The 12,413-nt window shown below is 41.0% G+C and overlaps 1 long non-coding RNA gene across 1 annotated transcript in view; it reads right to left on the bottom strand.

Moving 5' to 3' along the window:
* LOC116754669 overlaps nucleotides 1-11,317 on the bottom strand; it is a 30,101-nt gene extending 18,784 nt beyond the window's left edge. Inside the window, exon 1 of the long non-coding RNA XR_004350115.1 lies at nucleotides 11,245-11,317. This is a non-coding gene — a long non-coding RNA (uncharacterized LOC116754669). The remainder of the gene's footprint in view (nucleotides 1-11,244) is intronic.
* Nucleotides 11,318-12,413: the final 1,096 nt, after the last annotated feature.

The following is a 12,413-nucleotide window of genomic DNA, read 5'->3' on the forward strand; positions in this document are numbered from 1 at the left end:
AGGGCTTGACACCCACTGTCTGTATGGCTGGGGAGGAAAGGGCTGGGATGTGGACACTGGCCTCCCCCCCATTCAGAGTCACATTTTCACTGGATCCTAAGAAAACCTTGCTCCACCCAGAATTCCACAAAATCTCCCGTGAAATCAACTCCTTCATCTACCCTCTTCCATGTCTCCTCTCCTGCACGCAAGTCTCAGAAAACAAACTTTCAAACACCACCTTCATCTCTCCAATGATAAGGTATGGTTTGCAGAACATTCTAAATCCATTTCCTCTCACTAGTCCCTTGCCAGGCTCCAACTCTAGACCAAGAGAGCCTATCTTAGCCACTCACACCTCACCAATGACTGACCAAGAAAACATGTGAAATAGAAAATGGATTTGCATTTCTAAACCCATGCTGAAATCCTGTCTCTAGATCCTATCAGGATGGAGGGGTGACTTTTCAAGAAATAAGATTTGTAAATAGATGCTCTCAGGACAGATGCAACAAAGTTGTCCTCCAGTTTCCTCCTCTAAGAGCATAACAAAATGGTTATGGCTTTTAAGTGATTATTTTTCTGGCTTCTACCCAGGACAATTTCAAAAATTTAAGGTACTAATTTCAGCCAGAGCAGCCTGTTACTTAAAATCTTGGCACAAAGAAGAAGAAGAAAAGACAGAAAAAGGAAAAAGAAAGAAAGGGAAATGAAGGAAGGAAGGGAGGGTGAGAAGACAGCCCTTTCTTCTTTTTCTTACCTAGGAGAAATTATAGCATTCTAGAACTTGTCAGTAACATAAAGATCATCTAGTTCTATGACCTTTTTCAAAGAAGGAAACCTGAGGCTCAGAGAGATGAAGATATGTATTTAAAACCACAGAACCAGTGAATGGATGAACTGAAATTTTGTACAGCAATTTCCACAGCCCCCTGTTGCCTAGATAAACAACAGCTTAGGTAAGAGGTGATTTTCTGGCCCAAATTTGAATTGCAGAATCCAGCCTCCCATTTGTATAATGGTACTTTATTTTTATGCTCAGAGAACAGTGCTTGTTTGAGCTCCTGGCCACCTGCCAGAGGAGCTGGGCTCTGGACAGGCATCATGGGACTGCAGTGAATGGGAGGGAGGCGCCCAGCTGGGAGGAGAATCTTGGCTCTCTACTGAGGAGTGTGTAGGAATCCTGCACAAGAAACTATTGAGAAATCCCTTTAGGATGGTAAACAACATCAAGTGCAGAATTGTAGGCCAGGATGAAATACCGATGTGAGCAAATAGTCAATTAAAAGCCCTACTTTGTTACTCTCTTTGTTCTTCCTTCTCTTCTTCCACCTCCTCCATCTCTTCCCCACCCTCCTCCTCCTCCTTCTTCTTCTTCTTTTTCTCTTTCTTTCATAAACACTGAGGTGATTTATACTTTCATGTATCTAAACCTTAGCTCTTTAGACATCTACTTTACATGGAATGTATGGTGGTAGAGTGTAGAGAAACTGTGTGTGTAACTGAGGTCTTTGCCAATCCTTCACTCTTTCTTCTAGTCACTAATCAGTAAGCTTGCGCTGCTCTGAACAGATACAGTATATAGAGCATGGAACTGGGGGTCAAATAGACTCTGTCCCAGTCTAGCTGTGTGTCACTGAGGAAGTGATTGGATGTCTCTGATTCCCACTTTCCACACCTGACCATAGGGACAAACACAGACCACAGGAAATCATGAGGGTTAAGTATGAGATGCATTCCATCCCTTCATTCTCTACCTGTGAGATATCTTCAAAATTTGTACCCCTTTTCTCCCTGGGGTAAATTTCTATGTGACAGATTTGAAAGATCATTTGTTCATTCATTTACTAAGTGTTAACAGTAGGGCTCAGGCACTGTTCTGGCTCTGAGGGTTCAGGAATAAACAGAAGATGCAAAGTCCCTACTCTCATGGTGCTGAGATTCTAGCAGGGGAGGGCGGTAAACCAACACCAAAAGAAAGCTTCATGATGGAAGAAACTTTACTTTTTATCTACTGTGGCATTCCCTGTCCTGTGAACAGTGCCTGGCCCACTAGATGCTCAGCTAATATCCATGGAATAATTGAACAAATTACATTTGGCACAAGAAAACTGAAATAAGAGAGATGAGTAAAATATATATATTTAACCTACAAATAAATGTATATCATCTCCAGTAATGATCAGTCCTATGACAGACTTCTAGAGCCCTGTGGTAAGCTGAATAATGACCCCCAAAGATGCCCACACCCTAATCCTCCAGAGTCTGTGAATATGTCACCTTCCACAGCAAAGTGACTTTGTGGATGTGATTAAGTTAAAAATCTTGAGATGAGGAGATTATCCTGGGTTATCTGGGTAGACCCATTATCTGGGTGGACCCAATGTCATCACAAGGACCCTTGTAAGAAGGAAGCAGAGATCACCTGAATAATAGGTGAGGTGATATGGGCCTGCTCGTCAGGGAATGAGGACAGTCTCTAGAAGCTAGAAAAGACAATTAAATGGATTTTCCCCTCAAACCTTCAGAAGGAATGGGTCCTTGATCACAGTTTGATTTTAGCTCACTGAGACTGATTTTGGACTTCTGAGTTCCAGAACTTTGAGATAATAAATACACATTGTCTTAAGCCATTAATTAAGTTTACACTAATTTGTTATAGCTTCCATAGGAAGCAAATATAAGCACCTTGATGGGTCTTCTGGCTTGACCTAAATCCACATGTAGGTGAACAACCCGTTCCTATACAAGGCAGACACTCTGATTACATATATCATCTGCTTTTCCTTGCTAAGGAGCTTTTTTTTTTTTTTTTATCATTTATTTCCAACTGTTTGGTCAGTTAGGCTCAACTCATGATGGGAAATTATTGTCAAACAGAGCTGACAGAGTCATGGGCTAATTTTCACTCCGGAGAGACCTGACTGATGATGCTGAGACCCCAAGTTTGTGATGTTGAACATTTCACAGGTAGATTGGGAACAATACAATTTAGAGAGGCAGTAATGTACTTCTCAGGATGGGAACAATACATTTTAGAGGCATTAATGTACTTCTCAGGATGGGAGGAATTGAAAACTGTGTACAGTAGCTTAAATTAGAACTGTAAATAGTTTATTTTGTCTGAAGATAAGTCATAAGTTAGGTACATGAAAAGTAGGGGTAATTAGGTCTGCTTTACATTAAGTATCATGTTTATTTTCCATCTATAAACTGATAAATAATGCAGTAATTGGAAACTAGAATTGTCATGCAATTGTTGGTGACACGTGAAGTTAACACTTTATGAAGGTCTTTCTGCATAAACTGCAGATGAATTAAGAACATAGCTGACTTGCTTGCAATTAAGTAAAAAGTTAATATAGAACCTAAGGTTGGATATGTGTCCTTTTCTATATGTATCTATATCTATCTATATCTGTGTATATATATATATATATATATAGGTAAGAAATATAACAAAACATAAATTTTAACCACCTTAAGTATACAATTCAGGAGTTTTAATTAAATTCAAAACGTACATCAGCCACCACTGTATATTTCCAAAACTTTGTCATTACCCCATTGGAAATTTTATGTTTATTAAATAACAATTCTTCATTTTCCCATCTCTCTTCAGCCCCTGATCACCTCTAATTTACTTTCTGTCTCTCTGAATTTGGCCATTCTAGTTATTTCATATAATTGGAATCATACAATATTTGTTCTTTTGTGTCTGGTTTATTTCAGTCAGCATAAAGCTTTCAAAGTTCATCCATGTTGTAGCATTCATCAGGATTCATTTGTTTCCATGGCTGAATAAATTTTCATTGTATGGATAGACCACATTCATTTATCCAGTAATCTGTTTATGGACACTTGAGTTGTTTCTTCCATTTGGTGATTGTGAACGAGAGTAAGACTGGATTTTAATAAATAGATGGTCATGGCTAAAATATCCCTTGAAATTTAAAACCCTTTCCAGTTTCCTTTTCAAATTTGCCATACCCCCTGGGTCAGGGGGGAGGGGGGGAACTAAGGAGGACATTGTACCTTGGGAGATGGGAGAAACTGGATTTTAAAGGAATGATTTTGGTACAGATGAGAGAAATGACAGTTAATTGAAAAACAGTCATTTTATGTCCTTGGCAAATAGTTAGGAGTCTTCTTTATCAAAACAGGTAAATTTACAAACTATTTTGCAGACTATATTTTCTTTCTAAATTACCTTTAATCTGCATCTGTCATGTATAGAAAAGAAAGGAACAAAGAGGCCATTCAAACTTATCTTCTTCATTATTTGAATATTTCAGGAAAACAAATAGACTTTTATTATTCAGATAATTGTCTCAAAAGCTGTGTTTGCCTGTCAATGGCCTGGATTTATGTGAATGTTTATGTTTAGAGGCACAACAAGATCTCATTGATTTTGGATGTGTTGCCCTTGATGTTCATAATGGGCAGTGATACCCCCAAGGGCTATTCTATTCCAAAAGCCAGTTCTTTACCGCAGACCCTTTGGAGGGGTCCACAAAGAGGGTATTAAAAGAACAATGGGGCTTCCCTGGTGGTGCAGTGGTTGAGAGTCCACCTGCCGGTGCAGGGGACACGGGTTTGTGCCCCAGTCCGGGAAGATCCCACATGCCGCGGAGCGGCTGGGCCCATGAGCCATGGCCGCTGAGCCTGCATGTCTGGAGCCTGTGCTCCGCAATGGGAGAGGCCACAACAGTGAGAGGCCTGTGTACCGCATAAAAAATAAATAAATTAAAAATAATAAAATAAAATAAATTTAAAAAAAAAACATTCATTAAAGGAACAATGAATGCACATGTGTTGAATGCCTACTATGCACCTGGCTGTGCTCTTGGCCTTTAAGATAAGTAAATAAAAGACTGTGCTCCTGGCCTTTAAGATAAGTAAATAAAAGACTGTGCTCTTGGCCTTTTACTTAAGAATTCCTTAAATAAAATCTTATTCCCATTTAACATAAGAGCAAACTGAGCCTCTAAAATAGTTAATCAAATTTGTCTAGTATTACTCACAACTAAAGTCAAGATTTAAAACGTAGTTTTCTTACTGGGAAGCAGGTAAACAGATAAACAGAGGGGAAAAAAATGTAAATCACAGCTGAGGTGGAGTCCTTAATTGTGTGGAAACTGTAAATTGTTACTAAAAATAGAACTTCCAAATTAAAGAAAGTAGAAATGGAATCTGCCATGCATTCTTTTCTGAATGTTATACACAGTTTCTAATATGCAGTGTTAAATGTCTCAGCAACTTTCTTTTTTTTTTTTTTCAGCAACTTTCTTTTGTGTTTGACAGATTTTCTAAGATGTTCTGTAGGTTTGCCTACATTAGAGGACAAAATTTTCCCTGCTGACCAGAGTCCACAATTTGTTCTAAGTATATCTTTTTCTCATGTGGTTTCATTGGGCTATAATAAAAATACAGTATAAGCAACATGGAACAAATGATTCATGCAAAATCACTTAACACCATCACATGTGATCAAAAGATTGGACTGAAAATAGGCAAATGCTTTAGGTCAAAATTGCTGAAATTACATAGTAGGCCCAAGGACTTGTAATAATGATAGCTTACATTTGTATAATGGACTCTAAGGTTCATGAAAGCTCATACCTATATTAATCTCCCTTTTAAATATGACCAAAAATCCATTAAGTAGGTGTTTTGTCCATTTTATTGTCAAGGAACAACCAAGCATGAGAGCCAGTCCCCCCAGTGAACTACACCTCCTATTATTCAGCTCCTTATGTAGTACTTTCCTACAGAATCTGGGCTGGCCTCATTGGAACAACACAATGTAGCAGTAGTTTCATTATGTAACACTTGCAACTTTTACTTCGTTCTTCTAGAACAATCACTCTCATGGGAAAGTCAGGTACCATATAAAACATTCCACCAATGACCTTAAGTCTATCATGCTATAAGGAAGCCCAAGTTGGCCACATGGTGTGTGTGGGGGGGAGGGAGGATGCCCAGCCAGCCCCCAGGCATTTTAGTCATTCCAGCTGAGGCATCAAACATGTAATGAAAGAAGCCATCTTGGACCTCCAACACAGTCCAGACTTCAGGCAACTTCAGTCCTAGCCACCATCTGACTACAACTGGGTGAGCACCCAAAGAAGAATTGGCCACCCACAGAACTGTGAGTGATAATAAATTGTTGCATTAGGCCACTGAGTTTTAGAATAGTTTGCTACACAGCCATGGGTAACTGTAATACCACGTCTGCCTAGCTTTTATTGTTTTTCCCATTGCACTAAAAACACTGCTAAATGAGAACTTTAATCAGCCACTCTCACCTAGATATCAGCTTCCTGCAAAACACTGTGAGGCACTGGTTTCATAGGAAGTGCAGGCCTTCACCTGGGGAGCAAACTCTCTGGTGGGGAGTTAGACAAGTGATTAGACATCAAACATACAGTGTGGAAGGTATTAGGAAGTAGTTCTGAGTTCTCATATAGATTCAGCATGAACAGTGACCTGACTCCTCCAAACCTCACAACCTTCTTCCATAAAACAAGATTAGCTTAACTGACTTCTAAGATCCATTTCAACTCTATCAATGGATAGGTATCAGCTGATGTTTACTCTCAGGTTGCTGAGTTATCAAAAAGATGTAATTTATTTTTTAATACACACACACATTCATGTGTTGGAAAAATCTGAAACTATACAAATCAAAATGTTGACAGTGATTATTTCTGAATAATCTTACTTGAAGAATCTGGTTTTCGTATAATGGACATGTGTTCCTTGGGTAGCAAAAAGTCATGCATTTTGTTTGTTTTCAAGAGAGAGTATAGAAAAGTGAGTATAAACTGAGAAGATGGCTAAAAAGTAGATTTAAGTCTTTGTATTAGTTTCCTATTACATAAAAAATTACTACAAACTCAGCAGCTTACACCAACATACTTCTACTATCTCAGTTTCCATAAAACAGGAGTCCAAGCAGGCCCTCACTGGGCGACAGTCAAGGTCTCAGCCAGAAGTGTTTTCATCTGGAACTTGGGGCCCTCTTCCAAGCTCACAGCTTGCTGGAACACTTGAGTTCTTTGCAACTGTAGGACTACGGCTTTTGTTTCCTTGCTGGATGCTGGCTAAGGGACACTTTCAGTATTGCTGGCCACTGTAATCCCTTGCTAGCCCTCTCACATAGCAGGTGACTTCTTCAAAACTAGTAGGAGAATCTCTCTCCCTTCCCAGTCTGCTAAGTTGGAGTCTTAGATAACCTGATAGGTCACATCCCATTATCCTTATTAATTATCCTTATCCATTATCCCATTAATATAACCTAATCAAGAGGGTAAACATCCCATCTTATTTACAAGTCCTGCTCACATTGAAGAGGAGAAGATTACATGGAGTGTGTACACCAGGGGCTAGAAATCTTGGGAAGACTTTCTTGAATTCTGCCTACTACGTCTTTTTGCTGATTTTTATCTTAAGTTCCTAATCTCTATTTTTTTCTTCTTTGTGCTCTAGCTCTTTTCATGGGCAGATATGTTGGAGAAAGGGTTCTCTTTTGCACTGAAAGGTAGGGTAACCAGGAGGTTAAGTATGCTAGCCATGAAGACAGACAGCTCAGGGAATAGATCTGGCTCTGCTATTTACTAGCTATGTGACTTTGGGAAAATTACTTAATATCTCTGTGCTTTGGATTCCCCATCCATAGAATGGAGTTAATAGTAATATCTGTCTCAGAGGTTGACCTAAAGATAAAGTGAGATAATATACACCCAGCTTTCATTAATACTCAGTAATTATCCCATTAGCCTCTATAAGGGATGACACCAGTCATAAGATCTGAATTACTTTTCAATATTAGGTGAATTTTTATAGAATTCTGATCTCTTATATTTATACATTGGTCACTAACCATGCAATACTCATAGAACCTCTGTGAAGAAGGCATGATTTATACTGTTTTGCAGAAAGTTACCAGAATTTCAGAGAAGCTAGGGAAATTGCCCAAGGTCACACAGCTATGAAAAATCTCTAAGTTCAGGACTTCAGAACCCAAGGCCAGTGTTTCATCCAGTGTGCCAATACGGAAAAGTGGAATGAGACTTGTTCTCCATGACGCCCTGTGGTAAACTCATTTCTATTGGAGGAAGCTACGGGAATAGAGATTTAGTTACAGGAAGTGTGAATTTTTGTAGCCAATTTGGAGATGTAATGGGTTGCCTTAGAGAATACTGGATTCTCCACTAGTGCTATAATCAGGAAGTGTGGTTGTATAGTACTGCGTAGTGGAGAGAGCTTGGGCATTAGAATGATTCATTTAGTTAATAAATATTTGCAACTCCTATGTCAAGCATTGTTCTATTTGCTGGGGATATGATGGTAAAGAAAAAACAATGAGCTTGGATTGATTATTTCCCTAGGGGTTTCTAAGGATTAAATAAAGCAGTATATTGTGAAGTGCTAGCAGTGCCTGGCCCAGAGAAGGTGTTCCCAGGAGGTCAGATCATGAAGCTGGGATATAGTAGAGGGGATTTTCACATCAGATTGACAACTGGGCTAGAATTACAATTCAATCCACAAACAAGTACTTTCTGTCTACCATGTGCCAGGCACTGTGCTAGGTGCCAAGTTGTTGCAACCAAGAGCAGAAAACATTCATGCACAGGCTCGAAATGAAATACTTATCAAACAATAGAGATACGATATCCTGTAACATAAGATAGCGTGATGCCCTTATATTTGTGAGAACCAGAAATCTTTCATGAAGTTAAAGTTTGATGTTGATGCATGAACACTATGTTGATAGTCTGATAAGCCAAAGAAGAGACAACTATTATACTTGGTAACAATTGTGTCTATTATTGTATTTAGCTCTTTTATGTGTCAGAGGATAAAACAGACTCATTCCTTATTGTCTGTTATTTAACTGGAAAAATTATAATAACCCTGTGGGCTGGTCATATTACTCATATGAAATATAGAGAGAATAAGACATGTATGCAAGTTTACTATCTTAGATTGTATACCCTAGAGGCAAACCTGAGATGGGGATTCCTGTATTCTTGGGCAAGTCATTTACTAAGAATGGGATTACAGAAGAAGTGGGTAACAAGGGGCACAGGATAAAGTAGAAGAAACTAAGCAAAAGTGTGGTTTCGGAAGTCTAGCCTCAGCCTGACCAGGAGGAGTTCTGGAGCATAAGTTGTACCATAGAGGTTGCCCTGCCCAGAGACCAGGAATCTGGGCTGCTTCCCCAAGACCCCACTCCACATCCCACATCAATCAAGTGTTACTCACAGGCGACCCCAAGGAGAGTAGAAAAGAAGGGTGGGCATAACTTCCCAGGTACCTCCAGGGAAGGCAGCCGCTGACAACTGAGAGAAATGCTCCAGAACACAGTACAGGGTGAGCTTTTAGTAGCCAACTCTTCTGATGGTGGGGAATGGGGACACTTCCCTGGTAAATGGGCTCTGGATGGTGCACCAACAGCAAAGGCTACAGTCCCGAAGCTGGGAAATGGATGGAGAAATCAAGGCAGTGGGTGCCTGCTGACTGTTTCAAAACCAGTTTTGGTCTACTTCCTAAAGTTCTAAATGCTCTTAACCACTAAGCCACATACCCACAGATTTTGCAGTTTTTACTTATCTCATTGAATTCTCCCCCAAACAGAGTTAAGCGCATTTACATTGAGAAAGAAATTGAGCTTCTGAGAATTTGAACCTAAAAATTGGTAGAGGTGGGATTCACATCCAGGTCTCCGGGCTCTACTTGATTTTTCTCTCAGGTCACCTAACTGGGAAACTTGAGGAAAATGGAGTAGAGATATTGATATCAGGGTGAACCGAAGAACCAAAGCCATTTCTTACATCAAAATACTTCAGTCAAGCATCTCAATCAGAGACAGTCTGTAGCTTTGGTCCTCACCCCTTGCTTGCCATTTGGAGAGCTCCATTGTGTTGCTTTGGTTTCTAGCTCAAGCTTAGACTTTCTAAATGAACATCTGCTGGTAAGGAACATGCTTTATCATGTGTCCCTTGTATCAGGTCCCAGCCACTCCTGGCTTGAAGGTGATCTGATATAACTCTCTCTGTGCATCCTGGCATTCTGGATGCCCATCACTCTTCCAGGCTCTGCCTAACAGACAGATGCCTATGCTTTATTTCTTCCTCCCCCGTCCCACAATTGCATAGACTGCAAAGCAGCAGAGCGTGGACATTAGACCCTAAATTTCAGTTGTGGCAATCAATGGCTCTGGCATCGTGGGCAAGCCCTTTAGTGTCTGAGTTTGAGTTTCCTCCTTTGTACAATTAGTACTACGCCATTTCCTGCTTCTCAGAATTGTCACATGGATTAGAAGCAACCTATTTCAAATGCCAAGCACATAGCAGGTATGCAAAAAATGGTAGTTATTTTTATATGATAGATATACCTGCACAGGAGACAGAGACACATGGGTCCCTTCTAAGCAAGCTTCCACCACTTGGAAAGCAGATGTCAAGGCCACAGAGTGAGTTCCCAGTGTGCTTAACTCACTCCCATGACCAGTAGACAGTCTCTTGCCTGCATCTCTCTACTTCCTTCCCCCTCTTCATCACCACTGTCGTGATTCCTCAAGCTGCCCTTGTTCAGAATGCCCTGCTCTGGTTATGTCCTTTGCCTCCTGTACTCCAGCTCTATGGCAATTTCACCAAGACTTCCTGTGGAAAGAACAGGGCCCTGTGGCCCACAAGGTAAGTGATCTGGTTCACAGCTAGGCCGTGCAGCCTTCGGGAAGATTTCCCATCTCTTGCTACTCCTGAGTAATGAAACATGTCTCTGTCATCTCTCACTTTCTGTGTATGATCCTTAATTCCAACATTCCCCATCTCTGGGACAGCCATCCCCCTACCGTGAGTAATATTCCTCTATTTATTCTAAAACAATGAGTGCAGGTCCATTTCTTATGCCCAGTTTAGTCCTCTCTATCACAGGGCTAGTTGATTTCTCCCAGGGATGTTCTTGAATTCAATGAGAATGACTGCACTGGTCAGTCTACACACAGTTAATACTACCTGCCTTTTTAGCCTTTCCATCTTTTCCATGTGTGTCTTTTTGTTTGTTTTGTTTTGTTTTTAATTTAAACACAGAACAGCCTTCCTAGCCCTTCCATATTGCTGTTGTTGTTTTTAATTTAAACACAGAACAGTTAATGACTATTCGTTATTGCATTAACATTTTCATACTCCTGAGATCTTAATACCATGCTAAGCACATAGTAGGGACTCAAAAGAAAAATACAATTTTAATGAATACCTGAACTCTTGGCAGTGATCTCTGATTCCACCTCTGTAAGTAGCAGGCACCCTGAGCAATGGCCTCTTCTGCCTCACACCTCCCTTCTGCTGAGTACAGCCTCCCAGGATAGAAAGGGCAAGGCACTCTGCTCAGAGGCACATCATCATTTTTGCTAAAATGGCAAATTTTCAGGCTGTGAGCTGATAACCAAAGTGTTACCAGGGTTTCAGCACTATCCAGTTCCTGGAGGATGGGAGGGGACTGTCCTGACTCAGAAGCATCAAGTGAAGTGAATATTCCAAATATAATAGCTGAGGCCCTTGCTCAACTGCCCTCAGCCACCTCTGGGAGGCTGTCATCCAGAGGCCCCCAGGCTGCCTCTGAGCCTGGACCAGCCCAGGCAGCAACCTCACTCCCTCAGCATCTCTCTCTTTGTTAACAGACTTAGTATTAGGTGTGTTTGGAGAGGGATCAGGTGCCCATCTGGCTCCCGAGTCATTGCATTTGTCTTTCTGTGCAGGTGGTCTACTGCAGGACCTCCTCTGAATTTGACAGAGCTCAGATGAGATCTAAGTGCTTGGGCTAGGTCTGGAGCGATAGGCTCCTACTGCTTATCTCTTCCAAATGGCTGGCTCGGGTTGTACCATAAATAGATGAATAGAAATATTCATCTGACCCCTGACCCCTTGCCCATGGTGGACCCCATGAATGCATTTTTAGTCAAGACTCATACCTCCAAACCAACAATTATTGAATTTATACCTTCTGATCATTTTAAACTGGATCATCCCCTACCATCAGCTGTGTGAGCCGCAGCAGCTAGATGTGTCTCCAGTGCTTGGTCTTCCCCTCCTCCAGCCCCACCCACCACCTTTTGCCCCAACAGTGCAGGCTTTAAGCACACCATCCTTATCAGGGAACAGACATGCATAAGTATTTTGCAAAGAGCACCCTCTTAGGAGTCAGAAAACACACCCTGGAGTCTCCACTCTGTCAGCCAATTCCTGGGCGAACTTGATAACTCAATTTCACCTTTGTTGGTCTCTCTCTCTTTTTTTTTTTTTTTTTGGTGGTACCGGGCCCCTCACTGTTATGGCCTCTCCCGTTTCGGAGCACAGACTCCTGACCTGAAGGCTCAGCGGCCATGGCTCACGGGCCTAGCCGCTCCGTGGCATGTGGGATCTTCC

Source organism: Phocoena sinus, chromosome 5 (assembly GCF_008692025.1).
Source record: "Phocoena sinus isolate mPhoSin1 chromosome 5, mPhoSin1.pri, whole genome shotgun sequence".
NCBI lineage: Eukaryota > Metazoa > Chordata > Mammalia > Artiodactyla > Phocoenidae > Phocoena > Phocoena sinus.